This window comes from Cavia porcellus, unplaced genomic scaffold, assembly GCF_034190915.1.
Source record: "Cavia porcellus strain 051 isolate PalLab524CR breed Dunkin Hartley unplaced genomic scaffold, mCavPor4.1 scaffold_26, whole genome shotgun sequence".
In the NCBI taxonomy this organism is placed as follows: Eukaryota; Metazoa; Chordata; class Mammalia; order Rodentia; family Caviidae; genus Cavia; species Cavia porcellus.
The window spans coordinates 22356387-22372998 of NW_026947509.1; positions in this window are offsets into that span (position 1 = coordinate 22356387).

Here is a 16612-nt window from a genome sequence, read left to right on the forward strand (position 1 = left end):
GGTGCTTATGCCGCTGAGCTAAACCTCCAACCTCTACAATAAAGCTTTAAAGTATATAGTCTGTTTTGGGTTTTTTTTATTTGTCTGAGACAGGATCTCGTTATGTAGTCCAGGCAGGCCTTGAACTGGTGGTCCTACTGCCTCAGCCTCGTGATTGCTGGGATTACAAGTGTGTACTGCCATGCCTGACATCTGGGGGATTTTGATATGTATAAACATCCAGAAAACTGTTACGCTCAAAGGGTTTGTTGATACTCTTTTAATATATATGCTGCTGAAGCAAATACTTTTGCCCTTTTAAAATCCTTTCTATCCCCGCCACCTGCTCTCCTATACCTCCACAACCACTGATTTGCTGTGACTATAGATGAGTTTGCATTTTCTAGAATTTTACATAAATGTAGTCTTTTTGGTCTGATTTCCTGTATTCTGTATAATTATTTTGGGATTTATCAATGTTGTATCATTAACTCCCAACTAATAAGTTTTGATATTATTATTATTATGTTGTATCGTGTGTTTCTCCCGAGTGACAGACGTGTATCGGGCAGCCTGAGGGAAGCCAGTTCCTAAATGTGAAAGCTAGTGGTGCAGGGCGCTCTCTTCCAGATCTGCCACAGAAGTGTCCCAGTGGAATTGGTTAGGCTGTCTTGGTTAGCCTGCCTCAACCCTAGTTGGTGTTGGACAGAATGTGCTGAGTGATGAGGTGCAAATTACTGGTGTTTGGAGTATGCGGGGAAGAACTGAATGATAATCTGCATTGTTCTGATGGTGCTTTGTCTTCTGATTTTTAACCTTCTATCTTTACCTCTTTATTGGAAATATGTGCCTGTTTTATGGTCTAAGTTTAAACTAGTCAGTCAGAATTTTGAACAGTACAATGGAAGCCTAGTGTACCTTAACAAGTGAATAGTAATTTAGAGTAGCAGTATTTTCTTTCTATAGGGTAAGGATCTGAACTGCATTTTGGCTCTAGGTATTCAGTCTCATTCTAGACTCTTGACCATTCTAAGCAACAGAGCAGAATTAGTTCAGATCTGTATTGTGCAAAAATAAACCGAAGGGGCTGGGGATTTAGCTCAGCGGCATAAGTGCCTGCCTTGTAAGTGTGTGGTTGTGAGTTCAATCCCTGGGTTCCAGGAGCACGGTTGTGGATTCCCAGTTCGAGCATTCGAGAATCCTCTTTCCCTGCTTATTGTGTCCAGTGAGGGTGTAAAAGACAGTCTTAGTGAGCTTTGTGGGGACCTGGACTCAACGACTGCACTTGTAGAGAGGGCCGTAGGGTGGGCGCAGTGTAGTGGTGGTAACATGTGAGTGACAGTAAACAGTCCTGTACCTCAGACCTGGGCCACATTCCTAATAAAATAATGTCAGTGGAACACAATCTGTCATTCTGATGACTTCCTTTTGGGTAGTTTCCTTGCTTCCTCTGTTACTTACTTTTGTTAGGAAATCTGGGGACTCAAAAACTGGTTAGACAACTGAGAATTCTGATTCCTTCTTGTCCGCTGTTGATGTTTTGCCTACTGGCATCTGTATCTGCTGCCTTGTACCTTGTACCACTTTCCTGGTGAACTCCTCAGCATGAGCAGCGAAGGAAAGAGGTTAAGAAGGACAGTTCCCTGCTCTCTGGGACAGGGAAGCTGAGCAGCGTGTTGCGGGACATCATCTGTCAGGTGTCACAGTGACGCAGGCAGTGTGCACATCGGTGCGCACCAACCAAATGGGGCTCATTCTCAGCGTGGCTGCATTTAAAAAAAAAAAAAAAAAAAGGACAGGACAGTCCCGGCCACACCAGCAGCAGCACCAGCACCTGTACCAGTGGGAGCGGCACCACTGGGGACGCAGGTGAGGGAGTGTGGGGTGGACTCTGGCTGGCCTCTCTGAAGGGAATGGCTGAGTGCAGTAGAGAGAAGCCGGGCAGAAGGTGCTGCTCGCAGGCTGCTGACCTGTGGTAATGGCCCCACTGAGTCCCAGGGCAGTGGTGACTTGGTGTAATGCTCTTCTAGCCTTTGCTTCCCGGTGTGGACTTGGTTTTTTTTTGTTTTGTTTTGTTTTTTTTGGTATGGGGGATTGAACTCGTGACCTCACACTTCCCAGGCAGGTGCACTACACCTGGTGTAGACTTGCGGGTCACTGCTAGCATCAGTGCACTTCAGCTGAGCATAATAAGGAGCGAACTCCCCAGTGGGAAACAGTGGGTTTTACCGCTTTAGGGAAGGTGAGGAATGGCAGCTTGAGAAGCCACCTGCGGACGGGCTGTGTGGAAGTCGGTGTTGTGCAGGCACAGTGAACTGCTGCCAGGTCATCTGAGCTTTGAGCTTTTGAGGTGACCTGTTTCATCCTGGCCCTGCACTCCTTTTGAGAGAGATAATGGAATCTCAGTACTGTGAATTTAACACTGTCTTTCACAGGAAGAGGAGGAGTTGGAGCAGTGGTAGAAAGCACGAGTCTGTAGTTACAGGCCTGTTAAGCTTGGAGAATTACTAAAATGGGAAGAGACTAAGGAAGCCTGTATATTAAAGTCCACAAGAGGCTGGACGTGGTGGTGACTGCCTGTAATCAGTAGTTGAGAGGCTGAGGCAGGAGGATTGCTACAATTTTGAGACCAGCCTGGGCTACAAAGTAAATTTAAGACCAGACAACTGTATAGAAAGCCCACAAGAAATTGTTTCTATTGTAGTCATAGTCGAGACCAGGAGGGAAAAGTGATAGGAGCCAAAGTCATGATCAGCAGCAGACCCAATATTGAGTCACAGAGTGGAGGGAGACTGCATCATGAGGGTCTCGTGTGCTATGGGAGTCCCTCCCTTGCCACGGGCAGCACCCTTTGCTAATGTCACTCTTGTATCTTAATCTGCTAGAACAAAAATGTACTGTGGATCCTGCCTGGGTGTGCTAACTCTGATAGATAGGATACTCAGGTCATCGGAGGGGTGTACAGGTTGAGTACTTGTACCTGAAGTGTTTTGGAGTTGTGCTTCTCAGATTTTGGAATATTTGTGTACATGTAGTGAAATACCTTGGTGGGAGGGACCCAAGTCTAAATGCAGTATTCCCTTTATGTTGCATGTTTACCTAATACATATAGCCTGAAGCTAATTTTTTTTTGTAGGTTTTTTTTGGGGGGTACCAGGAATCAAACTCACAACCTCACGCTCATCGGGCATGTACTTATACCACTAAGCAAAATCCCCAGCCCCACCTGAAGGTAATTTTATGCATTGTTTGTTTGTTTGTGTGTGTGTGTTTGTGGGTTTTTAGTTTTTTGAGACAAAGTTTTGCCATGTAGTCGTCTTAAACTCACTGTAGAATCCAAGCTGGTCTCAAACTTGTGGCAGTTCTGCCTTGGCCTCCCAAATGCCGTGATTATGGGCATGTGCCATCAGGCCCTGCAGTTTGCTTTTGTCCTGGCTACAACTGCAGGTTTCATATTTTCTCCTTGTGTGTGACACACAGCAAGGTTTTGGATTTTGTATCATTTTAGAATAGGGATGCTCAGCCTATGTGAAGAGTGACTTGTGGGAAAGAGAAGGCCAGTGGGAATCAAGTTTTCCTTTTGCTTTTCTCTCTTCCTTAGGCATAGGAAGAGGTCTCATTTCAGAGAAGTGCTTGCACAGGTGAGTTGAGGTGAACCCTGTTTTAGGGTCATGTAGTACGGATGAAAGCTGGGGGAGGCAGACCATGGGATGTGTGTTACTTGGGGGTTAGCTGGAGAACAGTGACCGAGTCTTGGGATATTTTAATCTTAGGGAGTCAATTGATAACCTGAGCCCCAAGGAGCATGATGCTTGTAGTTTTCTGTATGCAGTTAGCTCCCCATATTTGGCCTTGAGATCTGGAAGACTTTTTTCTGTTGGCAAAGTAACCTTCTCACCTTAGTTTTTCTTCTGAGTAGCCTGTCTCTCATTATGACCTCCTTTGCGTCCTGGCATAGGCTCAGATCGGCACCCACATCATTCTGAGGGCATTGCCCGTGGGGAATTCTGTGACATCCTATGCCACTGGCCACTGGTCTGACTGGGCAGTGGCTGCTGGGAGTGCCTGTCATTGTTGTAGGTGTCATGGTGAGCAGGCTGGGAAATGGACATAATACAGTTCAAGACTGTAAGGTAGGGAGGGATATGGAACATAACCCATCATACAGTTCCTCCTTCCAAAAGCTGAGAAAAACTGATGGCAGCTGTAGCCGAAACCAACAACCTGCAGGAGGACAGTGGTGGACCAGTGCCTTTCCATGGGCTTCAATCATGCTCCGGGGCATCTTTGAGCCCTTTGGCAAAGTGAGTAACAAGTTTGGTGTGGTAGCTGTGTGCACACCTGTAATCCCAGCTGTTTTAGAGGCTAAGGCAAGAGGAATGCTTTGAGTTTGAGGCCAGGCTGGGCTCCATAGCAAGACACAATTGCATCAAAAAATAAATAAAATAAAAAGTAAAATATGAGGATCTAGATTGAGAAAAATTAAATTAGAAAAAGTACTTTGGAAAAATACTTTGTCTTTTTTTTTTTTTTTTTTTTTTTTGTCTTTGTCTTTTTTGAGACAGGGTTTCACTATGTAGTTTAGGACAGTCTTCAACTTACTGTGTATCCCAAGCTGGCCTTGAACAACTCCTTTGTCTTTTTTTTTTTTTTTTTTTTACATCTTTTTTTTGGGTCTTTTTTCGTTTTTATCGGTACCAGGGATCGAACTCATGACTGCCTGCTTGCAAGGCAGGCGCTTATGCTGCTGAGCTAAATCCCCAGCCCCTGAGCTAAATCCCCAGCCCCCTTTGTCTTTTTTAACAGAAAGTTTGGAGAGAGATAATTTGTTGACTAGAAAGTTTGAGATATTTAGAGTGATCTGTGAAAGAAAGATTAAAGATGTAAGGTAGTAAAAAGATTACTAATTTCTTCTTATTCTACTATAGATTAAGAATATTGCCCTGATGAAGGACTCAGATAGAGGGCATTTCATTACGGTGAGTCTGGTCTTTTTTTTTTTTTTTTGGTACCGGGGATTGAACCCACGATTGCCCGTTTGCAAGGCAGGCGCTTATGCCACTGAGCTAAATCCCCAGCCCCTAGTCTCAGGTTTTTTAAATTTTACTTTGGGGTTGTCCACTTGTCTGATTTTAGAGTTGGAGGACTCATCAACCTCTCACTTGCCTTGCAGGTGCTGTGCCACTCAGGTAAATCCCCAGTCCCACTTGTCTGATTTTGTAGCTCAGCTTCACCCTCCTCTAGGAACTGTCTCAGTGACCTGTAAGCCCAGCTGCCTGAAGCTCGGACCAGCCTTCCGCACCTTAGGGTGAGTATATTGCTTGAGAACTTGGCTTTGCTCCTGCACTTTGTCAGTGGCCCTGTGGGGGGGCCCCAGCATTCAGCCAGCGTACTGGGTGCTGTGTCTTGATTTTTGGGTAGTAGTAATGATTCCAGGCTGCACCTAGGAGGTTGGGGACCTGAGGGAGGTTGGGTATGGGCTTTTACTGATGTGCTATATAGAACTGGCAGATCGTCAAGATAGGACATTATAGTTCCCCCAGCATTGCCCCATTTGCAGCAGTTTCTCCACTGAGAAGGGTCTTTGTATTAGAAGAGCACTGCAGGGGGAATGGCAGAGCCACGTGGTACTGGGCAAGTCATCTTTCTCAGCCCTCCAACAAAATTATTTCTATTGCCTGTCACTGCTTCTTCCAGCCCTATTTGATTGCAGGCTCAGAACTGGCTTTCTGCCAGCTGCAGAATCCCATTAGAAGCTGCTATTTTCTGGGCTTGCAGTGAGTTATGTTCTATTATGGGAATTGCTCACCTCAAAAGTATCCTATAAAGGCAAGCCACCTATCCCACTGACCCTTGAACTGTCTGTACCACACACCAGGCTGCAGAGCAGCTAATACCAGAATAAATAAAGCCCACTGTGGCGCTAATGGTTCCATAGTGACAAGTACCCATTTCAGGATCTCTGGCAGAAAGGCTTCTGTTGCTGCCTTTTAGGTCAGTGGCCTCAACCCAGAAACAGCAGATGGGAATCCTCTGCATACCAGGGTGCTGTGGTGAAAGGGACTAGAAGCAGAGGCTTCTGCAGATTGCTTCGTTAGCAGCCTTGGTGTGTATGCGTGAGTGGCTTGTCAGCTGCTGTCAGCATTAGTGTGTTCCCTCCTAAGTGAGGCTCTGGAGTTCACATTTCTAGTAGTTGATTCAGAACTAAAATGTAGCTGGGTGTGGTGACACATATTGGTAAACCCAGCACTTGGGAGACCTGAGGCAGGAGGATTGTCATGAGTTCATAGCCCACCTGTACTATATAACAAGACGTCGTCACTTAAAAAGACCAAAAACACAGGGCTAGGGATTTGACTCAGTGGCACAGGGTCTGCCTGGCAAGTGTGAGGTCCTGAGTTTGATTCCCAGTAGGTACCCCCAAAACAAAAAAAACAATGAATTGATCCAGGAGCTTTGGCTTTCAGCCTACCTTACTTCTATTTTATGTCCATTTGTGAAACAACCTGTCAGCATGGATTCCCTGAAGATGATAAACTTTTGCATTGTATAATTCATAGTGGAGCTAGATCAAAAAGTAAATGCATGTACTAGACTGGATTTAATTTCTAGTGAAAAAAAAAAAAAACCCTGAAAAGAAAAGAAAAGAGCACAGCTGGTCCTTTTCAGGGAACCGTTTTTGGGCAGTGGGCTTCTAGGTCACAGGTCCTGGGAGAAGTTTGTACTGAGGCAGCTGCCCTGGAGTAGTAAAATAGGAGGTGTGAAATGGGGCTCAAAGAGCAGGTCTGTGCCAGGCAGTAACTGACACAGCCTGGGCTTCTTTAAGTTCTCAGACTGAGTGTGCCCAATCGGTCCTGGAACAATGCAACTTTAAACCTGCTACTTGACCTGTAAGAGCTAGTCATGTGACAGAAGTTAGCTGGTGGCACAGACATCACTTTTCCTGATGGGGACCAGGAGCCGGATCTGGGATCAGCAGGTGAACATTTGTCACTCACAGCTAAACTGGAAGTGGGTATGGTGTCTACTGGGCAAAACATGGGGTTAGGGCTGGAGGTGTGTAGCTCAGTGGTAGAGCGCTTGCACAGTATGCCTAAGACCCTGGCTTTTATCCTCACACCACAAAAAAACAAAACACATACGGTTAAATGGTCAATCGATTGGGACCTTACTCTTTCTTCTTTTAGACTCTGGAATTCAACTGCCGACCACAGCTGCAATGGCCCAGGCTGCTGCCTGCTACTGATGCAGTGGTTCCCTCTCGAGCTCTGAACCCAGCCACTCTGCCTGGGAGACTCAGACTGGGAAACAGAGTTAGTGGCTGGCCGTGGGAAGAGGGGATGCTCTGCTCCCTCAGCCACCCATCTTTCTTTATTCTAGTTCTGAGTCCAGCTCTGAGACGCACTTCATTGGCAGCTGCATGCCAGTGCTTCTGTCTCTCCAGCCTTTTTATCTCCCAGACCATGTGAGCTCAGGCCAATTTATTCCGAGTGTGTGGTTTTCTTTTGACTTTCCGTTTCCCTTTTCCCTTCTTCTTGCCCCGGTAAATCAGTGGTGCAGCACACTGCCTGCCTGTTCCTGTGGGCCCTGCAGCTTCCTCCTCCAGGTCTGTGCTCTCCTTCCTGTCTTCTGTTTGATGGAACAAGCCATCCTGAGAGCACAAACATGGACTTTTGGAGGAACTGGGGCCACTCAGAAATGAAGCTGCTGCCCGTGCCCCTTTGGGAACAGAACTGTTGAGCAAAGCCCCCAGTTGAAGAGCTCAGAATCTATTCCTACCTCGACACCTGTTTGACCTGCGTATGGTCTCCCGAGATGACTTTCTTGCCCTTTCCCGCCACATCTTAGCGATTCCTGATTCCTCCCCCATTGGGAAGACCATGGGTCATTACGGAATCTAATTAACCTCTCTCCATCCCCTCACCTATAATCTGATAAGGGAAACCCAGTGGCCCTCTGGTCCAGAAGCCATTGGAATATAGGGTGTGCACGTGTGTCTTCTGCTTCGAGGCCCTGGAAGATCGTGGGAGCACATGCATGTGAAGCCTGCCTGAGGCCTCATGTGTTGCAGCTGGAGGCCAAAACTGCTACCGTAGGCTCTGGATCTTGCTGAGAGGCGTAGGAATCATCGTTTTGCAAGGCGGTTGGGATGCCTTGGGATTTTTGCAGTTTAGGAAAAGATGAGGAAGCCAGGCGTGGTGGCTCATGCCTGTAATCCCAGCACTGGGGAGGCTGAGGTGGGAGGATCTTTGGGAGTTTGAGACCAGCCTGGGCTACAAAGAGAGCTCAAGGCCAGCCTGAACTGCATAGCGAGATCCTGTCTCAAAAAAGACAAAAAAAAAAAAAAAAAAAAAAAAGGAAAAGATGAGGAACGTTTCCAGTCTCCTCTGCTCCCTTTGCATGCTTCTCCTTTTGGTCTAGGGTGGGAGGATGGAGGGGAGGCTCTTACTCCTCACCACTTTCTGTGTGCCTCTGCTGTAGCCTCAACTGCAGTGGTCAAAGCCACTCCTACCCCTACCTGGGCATGTGTGAGCCCTCCTCTCTGGATTTCATACCATGTTGTGTATATAAATAAGTATATATATATATATATATATATATATATATATATATATATAAATTTTGTACGAAAGCTGAGCTCTGTTGTGACTGCTGTCCATGTGGTCTGAGTCAGTTGGTATATTGGTACAATGTTAACTTCTGAGCCAAACCCATGATGATTCTAGAGATATAAAATATATATGATGCCATTGTATTTTGTTTTATTTAAAATTTAGAAAGCAGTGTGGTAAGGTGGCAGATGCTTGTAATCCCAGCACTTGGAAGGCTGAGGCAGGTGGATCGCTGAGAGTTTGAGGCCATCCTGGGCTACAAAGTGAGTTCAAGGCCAGCCTGAACTGCATAGTGAGACCCTGTCTCAAAAAAGACAATCAATCAATCAATAATAAAATTTAGGAAGCAAAATGGAGCCGAGTATAACAGCAAACACTTGGGGCCGGGGATTTAGCTCAGTGGCATAAGTGCCTGCCTTGCAAGTACACAGTCGTGAGTTTGATCCCCGGTACAAAAAAAAAGCAAACACTTGTCATCCTAGGACTGGGAGGCTGAGGCAAGAGGATTGCAAACTCAAGCTCAGCTGGTGCAAATTAGTGAGCTCTGGTCTCCAAAGGGAAGTAGCTCATCTCAGTGTGTACTGGGGTAGGGGGACAGCTCACACCTGGATGGAATTCCCCATCTGGGACTGCATTACACTCTCAGCCCCTTGGTTTCTTCCATCTGTTGTCATCTTAAGTGCAGCAAGTATCTTTATTATACCTTCCTGCCCACTATACAGATTGCCAGTCTCCTGGTCTGTGCTTAGAGACAAATCTTGTCTTTCCACCAGATGGCAGTGTGACTAGTGCATCCTAAACGTTTTTCTAGGGGTGTTCTGTGATCCTGAGGTCTGAAGTGCCAGAGAAGTCTCTTAAGCTCACAATCTACCCCATTGGGCTGACTGTACCTTATTTTGTCATTCAGTAGTAGAAATCCCACTCCAGGACCCAGCAGAGTTTGAGCATCAAATATACATGAGGGCTCCCCTGACCTAATGTCCACAGTTTCTTGGTTGGTTCTGTCAGCGCTTGCTTTTCATGTGTGGCTCTGCCTGGAGCACCAGGCGTGGGGCCAGCGGGTTCTGGAGCACTGGTTATTTCAGGGATGGTCCTGTGTGAAGAGCAGGAGCTGTACCTTCTGCTGCCTGCTTTGTGTAACAGGGCTGGGAAAGAGCTCCACTCACTACCCTAGGAACCATCTAAAAAGAGGCCTAAATTCAAGGGCAGGGTTCTGTGTGGGGTTCTTCCATTCTTTACCATCTCTATGGCAACAGAACGTTAAGACTTTATTATGCTAAAAATATGGATAATTGCTGTTAGGTTTTAATTTGTCAGCTCTCAGACTTCTAAGTGAGGTGATGGTTTGGTGGCAATGTTAGTCTTGGGCTGTGCCTGTGTCATAGGAGGCCAGAGGGATTCTGGACTGGCTCCTGATTTTTGCTTGCCACTCTTCACAGTCACCCCTAACACCCCCTGGCCCTATCCTAGTTTGCTTTCTGGATTTGGAGGAAGAGAAGGAGGATGCACTATTTTTAAGTAGGAACTGCTGATCCAGTCCCTGATAGTAGTGATTTGGCTGCTAATGCATCTTTAGAGGTTGAGTGGGGATCAGTTTTGTCAGTCATCCTGAAGCCATGAACTGGGACTCCTTATGGCTGGTCTGGACTCCTCCACATAATCATGTGCAGAAGGCTTGCTTCCCTGTCCTGCTGGGCTGGCTCTTTCCTTGCTTTCTTCGTGCTCCCATCCCTAGCTACTTTGGCTTCCCTAAACATTGGTCCTTCTGCCTCAGGGCCTCCTACTTCCTTAGACAGCCTCTCACTGGGAGGGAGGTGGTGGAAGTGAGGAAACATCTGAGACAACTTCTGCACTGGTCTTACCCCATATAAAGTGATGGCGTCTAGTGGGTGACAGCTCGTGTCATTGTGTGTGACTCAGTGCCTTCTTGTTACTCATTCCTCCACAGGGAGTGATCGGAGTGGAAAGAAGGGGGCAGTGAACAGCCTATATGCCCAGCCTGGGGTAAAATAAACCTCCTTCTGGCTCTCCCACCGCAGCATGGATGGGGTAGGAGTAAAACTGACCCAGATTCTTTCCCAGGAGAATTAGAATTTCCCTATCAGAGCCGGGTGAGGTGCATGCCTGTAATTCCAGCACTTGGGAGGCTGAGGCAGGAGAATCACTGTGAGTTGGAGGTCAGCCTAGGCTACATAAGTGAGTTCAAGACCAACCTGCACTACCTAGTGAGGCCCTATCCACCTAAAACGAAAACAAAAACAAACCCTATCAGGTATCTGGACCAGTAAGATTCTTATCTCATTTGGGACTTACAGCCTATGCTTCTGTCCTCCCCAAGGCAGTACCACTTCTTTTCTTTCCTTTACTGCTCCAGTATTGCCATGGGAACTCTGCTTTTGTCCTCCCCAGACTCCAGCAACTCCAGCTGTGAGCTCACAGTGGGACTCACAGACATTTTCCTGCCAACCTTTAGTCTGGCCTGATGATGAACATGAGGAGAGAAATCCCACCACGCTGTTTTTCCTGTGAAGAAGACCTGATGAGAATAACGAAATAATACTTGGACAGTGGAAAGAGGCAACTTTAGCTCTGAAAAACAGGAAAGTAGAAGGTGGCGTAATGAAAATTGTTATGTCTGTACAAGGTTTGTTGGTCAGGCCTGATTCTGATCACTTTATGTGTATGAAATAATTTTATTCTCATAATGACTGTCTTAAGGTGGGTATCTTGGTCTACTTTGAAAATAAAGCTGATACCCAAAGAGACTGATTCACTTGTTCCACTATCTCACAGGAAGTTGGAGATTCCAGTCCACACAGGCTGGTGTGGATCCCTTGGCCTTGTTTACACTTACCTGCCTCGTAGCACCACTGTGGGAGCTAGGGCTTGAAGTCAGTGACCAAGTGTCACTTTTTTCTATATTCACTATTCAGCTGGGGATGTAGCTCAGTGGCACAAAAACCTGCCTGGCAAGTACAAGGTCCTGAGTTTGATTCCTGGTACCAAAAAGAAAAATATGTGTATACTCACTAGTCTCAGGAGACACAGATTTGGAGGAGGTACTGGGCACTGAGCATAGGACCTCTCAGATGCTAAACAGGAATTCTACTACTAAGCTAAACTCTCAGCCTCGGTCCTGAAATTTTTGTACCTTTAGTCTTAGCTCATCTTGTTCTTTCTTCCTTCTGGTGGTTAAAATCCTTTCCTATTAGACCCTAGATCCTAAACTTTCTTAGTTGGAATTAAACTTTATCAGTATTCCTTGCCCTATTATGGGTCTCATTATGCCTTTATTTACAATTCTTTGTAAACTCTATTATAGGCTGATAAGGCCACCATATAAGTCTTTTTTGTCATTGCTTTTCTTTGTGCATGTTAAGTGTCTGTTGAATTAATTCTGTCTATTAAAAGTCAGAGTCAAGCTTTCCAAAGTTTGTCTCTTCTAGCCTGCTTTCTCCAACATCTTCGTCCATTCCTTTCTAAAAGAAGATGCAGGTCTACTCTTTTTAGTGTTACCATGGTAGCTTGATACTTTCTGTCTAAAGTGTTGCTTGCCATCCACCAGAGACTGATGTTTCCATGGCAACCAGGTAAAGGCAACAGTGATGAGCTGGATACAGGAGAGAGATTCTGGTCTGAGAAGCTGTGTCTGCATTTTCTAGCTTCAGACATTCTTTCTCCTATCTCCCAACTTTTGCATTCTAAATCCAGAACTAGTTTGCTGTTGAAATCTGTGCCTGGTAGAAGAAAGCCATGTGAGTGTGAGGCAAAGTCGACCAATCAACTTCAATCTTGGGGGTGGGTAGGGGGCAAGGAAAGAGCTGATCACAGACCACTTTAAAAAGCTGGATGAGTTCTATTAGCTGTTTCAGATGATCTGTTCTCAAGAACCATTGAAGAGTTGGCTGCAGTTACTGGAGAGCCATTAGGCAGTTATTTTTGAGAGCAATGGGTAGATGGATGAAGTGGTTGAAGACTGGAGAGGAGCCAGTCACTCTGGGTTGCAGAGAGGGGAAATAATGACCTTGGAAACCAGACACTTGTCAAACTCTTGCCAGTGTTCTGGAAAGCATGAGAGCTTTACTCAGCTTTTTAAGCACTGGGAAGCCTACTTGTTCAGAATGAGGGGTACTGAGCATTGGCTTCCTCTGAACTCTGATTACGAACCAGCTATGAGATTTTACCCCCTAGTGGAATGGTCACTCTGGAGCCTCCTGCATGGTTCAGATACCTCTTCCTTCACAAACTAGCTGTGCAACTGTGGTACTTACCTAGCTCAAACTTCTATAAAAAGAAGATGGTAACAGGACCTATCTTCTAGGGCTGTTGTGAAGATGAGATGCTGAGCTTGAAAGCTTAGAACTCGTGATTAGCTAACAATCGTTACTCCTATTTTCTGGGTGCCTACTCACTTGACTTCCTCATTCTCTTCCCCAGCTTCAGAGAACACTCAGCGCTTACAGAGGGAGGAGCGATGATGAAAATCAATTTTAATTGTTCGTGGGCTAAAGTCCCATTGCCAAAAAGTCCTGTGTGACATAAAACCAGCTTACTTTTCAGTATCCCACTAGCCCAGTCTCTTGCATATGGTAGTTCTTGAAACTGAACCCAAGGTGAGCTACATCCCCAGCCCTCTTTTTATTTTTTATTTTGAGATAGGGTCTTGCTAAGTTTTAGTTTCCCAGAGTGCTGAGAGTATAGACATAAACCAAAATACCCAGCCTCCATTCCTTCTGTATGCCTGAGGCTCTATCCATGTAGTCAAATTACAACCAGCTGATTTTAAAACCTAAGGTGAACCTCGCCGAGGTACCGTCAAGGTGCACAGTGCTCTCTGTTTGTCTGGCCAGGGAGGAAGCACCCTAGAGCACTGTGCTAACATCTTCTTAGCGCCATTCCTGACCCACTGTGCTCCCACAGGACCTGCCTTTGCTGGTCTCCAGAACCTCGCCCTGCCTTGCTCATTCCCCTTCTCAGTAGGGACTTTACATCAGCACAAGTCCTCTGTCAAAAGATAAATTACAGTTTGAACAACTAATCAGAAAACTGTAGTGCAATAACATCACATAGGCCTCCCCTTGCTATTCTTCCCTCATATAACCAACCCTGACAATGGCTCACCTGAGCCAATGGGACGCTTGTTGGGTCCCTTGACCATATTTGTACCTGCAGAGTGGAGCTGGGTTCTGCATTTCTCAAGCTGCCTGGGTGCCTAAATAAGAGACTATGACTTAAGTTTCAAAGAACCAAGATTTCCACTGTTTATTGGATGAATTATAAGTGTTTTCCCACAGGAAAGTTGGAAAAAAAAAAAAGAATTATGAGTCTTTGCTTTTTTTTTTTTTGTCGAGACATGGTTTGACTATGCAGTTCAGGCTGGCCTTGAGCTCACTTTAGCCCAAGCTGGTCTCAAACTCACAATGATCATCCTGCCTCTGCCTCCCAAGTGCTGGGATTACGGGTGTGCACCACCAGGCCTGGCTAGTGTTTGGTTTTTTTTAGGTCTCATGTCTGACCTAGAAGATAGGTACCTTATTATCTTTATTTCATAGTTGGAACAGCATAGCTGATGAGGTTTAGAAAATCAGAAACATTTAAAGTGACTCTCACCAGGTGTGAGGATGCACAGACCTGTAATCCTGGCACTCTAGGAAGCTGAGGCAGGAGGACTGCAAATTGGAGCCCAATCTATGAAATTTAGTGATCTAGCAAGACTCTATCTCTAAATTTAAAAATAAATAAAGGGTAACTGAAGTAGATAGAGTGCCTGGGTTTAATCCCTGGTAAAGTGACTTCATCCACTGCCCCTCCCTTAGGATAATACCTCCTGAACGCTAACTGAAAATTCTATAAAGGTCCAGTGAATTCCCACACGGCATGAGTCAACAAGGCCACTGACCTGTGGAAATCTGACATCAGTATTTGAATAAATGAACAGGGCTAGTGAGTGACTTACCCATCAGAAAGCCACCAGGTGGTCAAGGACTAAGAAGCAAGACGCTCTTGCCTGGTTTTTAGGCCCCGAGGTAACTTGGCTTTGCTGTTCCATGTGGCAAAGTTCTTTCCTCATCAGGCAGGCTCCCTGCCATTTCTCTGCCGTGTATCTGCAGCCTCTTGTAGTCTCACCATGAGGACAGTTTTCCCTGCTTTCTCTCATCTGTCTCTAGCTCACATATGCTTCACGGTTCAGTTCCTCAGATGTAAGTCTTCTGAATGTATTTCTTCCATTCAGTGTTTCTAGATCACAAAATAAGGCCCACAGCTGGTGCAAGTACGGTCTGGTGCACTGCAGTTTGACCTATGTTAGCCTCCGTACCACCCCGTCCCTTCCTTTCCCAGCTCCAGTGTGAACTACTTGAGGAGTGGGAATAGTGTTGTCTGAGTATTTGTTTTCTCCTCAGGGCCCAGCACAGTGCTTACGTACTGTGTATGTCTAGTGTTCGAGTAGAAAATGTCCTTAAGCATTTGTCAATGAAAGATAAAGTGTCCACAAAAAGCTTACTCAACACTGGTGTGGACTGTTAGAGAAATAAAGATACGTGTGTAGGGGCTTCCTAGGGTTTGGGAGGACTGCCACCCACAACGCTGGCACCCCTGCAGAAGGGGACAGTCCCTGCCCATCTCTCTGCATCTGTTAGATGCAGCGAGGCCCACAGGTGCAATGGCAGCAGAGCCCAGGGCTGTGGGACACCTTCCTGCACAGGGCTGCCTTCTCCTCTGACCGCTCCTCAGAGAGCACACAGTCTGTGCTCTGCACTCTGGACATGAGGAGGCCTTGCCTGGTGTGGCAGTGCACACCTGTAATCTCAACTCTCTGGGCAGCTGAGGCACGAGCATCCCTAGTTCACATGGAGCCTGGCCATTGTACTGATTTAGCAAGATCCTGTCTCAGAATGAAAAAAGGATGAGATTAGTGCAAAGGCCCTGGGTTAAATCTCTAGTAGCAGTGGGGAGGAAAGGAGGCCTTGTGGGTAATGGGGAGTTGGAAGTACCAGGAGATGGTAAAGGGACATAGACTAAGACACAGCTGCCCTGATTAAGAGCAGCCAAGAACACTCTACCTGGCACAGCTGCTCAGGCTCCAGAGCCCTTCGCTGGCCTCTCACCACAGTGCAGGTCAAAGGTTATTTTGGCTTGGCCACAGGGAGGGTGAAGAGTGGACTGGCTCGCAAAGAAGAATCACCCTCCCAAGTCTGGCAGGCGCCTGGCTTCGTCTTCCGTCTGTTCTGAGCTCTTCCCTGTAGGCGTGTGGAGGGAACACACAGATGGGTCGGCTGCTGGGACTGGAGGGGTGGGGGAGGAGGCCTGTGGTGTGTGGCTCCCCTCCCGGGGGAGGTCCTGCCATCATCTTCAGTAGACGGCGCACGTTTTAAGCTTCTGCCACATGAAAGGCACTGGGCCTTTCTTGTTCCTCACGCTTCTCTCTTCCCACGTTTGAGTCTTGGTGAAACTGCTAGAAACCTGCCCCCTTTTCATGAGTAGCCACAATATACTCAGTCCTAGTTCCTCGCTCTCTCTTCAGTGGCCACTTCTCTACCTTCATCTGTTTGTACCCAGGGCTCTCCTGGGTTATTCTTTCTCTGAAACAGAGGGTTTTAAATTACTTGTTTTTGAACAAGTACTAAATGCCATGGCAGAAAGTTCAAAAGACAGAAGGACATTCAGTGACAAACAAACCTCCTTTTGTGTCATCTGCCTATCCACTTCTCTTTCTGGGGGCAGTTGCACTGTCAATGGTTTGTAATTTGTTGGGCTACGGATACTTCTGTGACTGTAACGAAGTTTGTGAACCCTATTCTTATCTAAATGCGTGACAGCATAAACACATCAAACTGTATATGCCATATCCCAAGAACCACAGATCCCAGGCTGGGCATGGTGGTACAAGCATGTAATTACAGCTCTTGGGAGACTGAGGCAGGAAGATAGCAAATTCAAGGACAAACCACCCTGGGCTATATAGTAACTTCAATGGCAGCCTGGACTACACAGTGAGACACTGTCACAAAGAACCCACCTAC